The sequence below is a fragment of the Rhea americana genome, unplaced genomic scaffold, assembly GCF_003343005.1.
Source record: "Rhea americana isolate MKP2758 unplaced genomic scaffold, rheAme1 scaffold_619, whole genome shotgun sequence".
NCBI lineage: Eukaryota > Metazoa > Chordata > Aves > Rheiformes > Rheidae > Rhea > Rhea americana.
In genome coordinates this window covers 891-4,016 of record NW_028186778.1, presented here as the reverse complement: position 1 = coordinate 4,016, position 3,126 = coordinate 891, and positions in this window count along the sequence as shown.

The following is a 3,126-nucleotide window of genomic DNA, read 5'->3' as shown; positions in this document are numbered from 1 at the left end:
CTCCTGCGCCCATTATATCCGATTCCTTCCTTATTTACCTGAACAAACAAGCCGTGCGCTTACCTCCGCCGGAGGTGTTTGACTATCCCAAGCCGGGGTTAACCCTTGAGGGGCGCGCCGAGCGCGCCGGGCGCGCACCCACCTCGCGGGGCMAGCCCGGGCGCCGTTAACCCCTTCCCTTCCCCTGCCCGCGCGAGAGGCCGAAGGCTCCTCCGCTCCCTCCCTGCTCCGGCTCTGCCGGACCCTGCGGCACGGAGACCTGCCCCGCCGCCGCCGCCGGCTCGGCCGGACCCACGTGCACAAAGCAACTCGCTCCGGCGCCGGCCCAGCCGGGAGCACATCAGCGATATGTACACGAGGGCAATGGTGCAGGACCATGGCGGAAGTGGCGAGTGCCAAGTCAAGGTTGCTCCAACCTGTCAAGGTTGCTCCAACATGCCAAGGTTGCTCCAACATGCCAAGGATGCTCCGATCTGTTGAGGATGCTCCAACATGCCTAGGATGCTCCAACCCATTAAGGATGCTCCAACTTGCTGAGAATGCTCCAGCCCACCAGGGTTGCTCCAACCTGTCAAGGATGCCCTAACCCACAGAGGAGGTTCCAACACCAAGGATGCTCCAACCTGCCAAGGATGCTCCAACTCTGCTGGGGATGCTCCAACCCACCAGAGATGTTCCAACGTTGAGAATACTCCAACATACCGAGATACTGAAGATGCTCCAACCCACTGAGGATTCTCCAACCCACCAAGGATTCTCTAACCCACTGAGGATGCTTCAACCTGCCAAGGATGCTCCAACCCATCGAGGATGCTCCAACCCGCCTGGTCCGTGCCCAGAGATCCTCGCTCCACTTGCCGGCCGCGTCGCGGCACAGCCACGTGGCACCTTCCTCCTCGGCAGGGCCGGCGCGCTTTGCGGGAACCGCTGCTGGGCCCCGGCGCCGGCTGCCTGGGAGTCGGCGGCGGCACGGGGCATTCGGGGCCTGCTGTGTTTTTGCCGGCACGAGCTGGAAAAAGCTGTTTTGACTGAGACAGACACCGAACTGGTATTTATTGTCTTTTCAACACGTAAAGAACGTGTTGCAGTTCAGTCGGTTCTCCCATGAGCAGCAGCTCAGGAAAAAACAAACTCTCCCACGGCCTCAAACGCCGCGTTTTTGAGAACGTGTCAGACACAACGCAGCCCAACCCTGGCYGTAAATACCCATCGCGTGAGCCGGCCCCGGGGGCCTCCGCCGCCTCGGAGCGGCTCTCCGGGCGTATCTGTCTGGGTTGCAAGCGACGGCTCAAATCCAGGCAAATCTCTGCAGGGGCGGACACGTGCCAGGGGGTCCCCGCCGCCCCGGGGAGCCCGTGGGCGAGGGAGGCCGTGGTTATCACGGGAGAGTCCGAGCAAACGCCGCTGGGTCTCGCAGCCCACGGAAGTGCCGCTCCGGGGCGCGCGGCAGCACCCACCATCCAGCCGGCTTCCCGGCACGTGGCGGCGGCCGGGAAGGAGCCGGGGGCTCGGCGGGACGCGAGGGGCGAGCGGAGTGAAGGTGCGTCCTGCTCCGGAGCCCAGCTGCTCCCGGAGGCTCYGGGTTGCTCCAGCAGCAGGGCAGGGGCCCTCACGGGGAGGCGGCATCCTCCTCGGCGGCATCCCGCCGCGCCGAGCCCGCTCATCCGCCTCCGCGAGCATTGCCCCGCCGCGACCGCGTTGCTCCCGGCGACAGATCCCAGGAGCTCTTCCCTTAGCACTGGGCCTCCGCCAGCTCTCCCGGCTCCGGCAAGGGTCCAGCACGAGCTCCACGTCGCCGACCCGCTGCCTTAGAGGAAAGTTTGCAGAGGAGGTTACGTTTTGCAAGGCTTGTGCAAGCCTCATTTGCGCCTGCTCGCTGCGGCATCACCCGTAGGCCTCCCTCTCTTACTGGGCTTCGTTAGCACTCGTTACCGGAGCAAACAGCAAAGCGGCAACGGGGAGAAGAGCGCAGTCCGGGTGCAGCAGGCCAGGACGCGGCAGCCGGGCGCCCGGGTCGAAGGCGCCCGCCGGAGGCACCCGGCCCCGCATCCCTGCCCGGGAGCATCCCGGYGCCGAGGCAGCCCAGCCTGCCCGGGCCCAGCTCCAAAGCCCACGTCTGGGTCTGGAAATGTTTTCCCTGCTCCTGTTATCGGTAGCCTCGGAGATTTCGATAAGCAATAAATGGAAGGGAAAAGCATTAGCCCGGCTTTCCGAGGCGTTTGCTTTGCAGGTCTGCCYGCGCCGGGGGCAGAGCGGCCAGCTCGGCGGCACGGAGCAAGGGAAACACGGAAAAAATCCCCAAATCGGTGAAGGGGAGTGAGGCCGATCTCCAGCGCCCGTTTACGGACGGGCTGGTGCGTGACGCAGCCAGAGCCGCGCGCCGGGGCTCCCCGCGGGCCGGGCTCTCGCCCCGGCGCTGGCGGGACGCGGCCGAGGCGATGAGAGCGTCCCGGCGTCCCCGGACATTTCCGCCCCAGGAAAGGCCTGGGAAGAGCGTTACAGCAGCCGGCGCCCGGATGAGGCGGTTCATTCCCGAGGTTTTTTCGGTCGAAGCCGGGACCGCTCACCGCTCGGCAGCCGGGGAAACCCCGATTGCCTCCAAAGCGAGGGGCGCTCGGGGTGCCGAGCCCGGCGCTGGCCGCCCGCCGCCGCTCCGGTCCCCTTCCCGCGAGCGGGCTCGGCGGCCCGGGCGCGTTCCTGCCTCCCACCTTTCGCAATCCCGGCGGGGTCACAACTGCTATTCAAAGCAGCTCTGGTTACATATGCAAAACAGGAAAAGAATAGGTTGCAACACCTGAGGAACAATAAAAGAGGGGAAATAAAGTCTGGCTTTTCTGCCGCGTGTGTGCACGCTTTCACGCGCTTTTCCTTGTCCTTTCTGTCAACCGCTCGCCTGCGACTCCGGCGCCTTCGCCGCTGCTTCGACTTCAACGCCTGGCGAGCCGGCCGGAGGGGAAAGTCGGAGAAAAGACTTGTGAATCAGCCTGGAAGAATCTCCCCGCCCGCCCACCTGCCGCTAATCTCTGGCTCTATCACAAGAATAACAGAGAAGCAGCCATATAATATACGGACATAATAAAACCATTGAAGGGGCTTGATGTCACTGCAGAAACCACAGGCACGGTC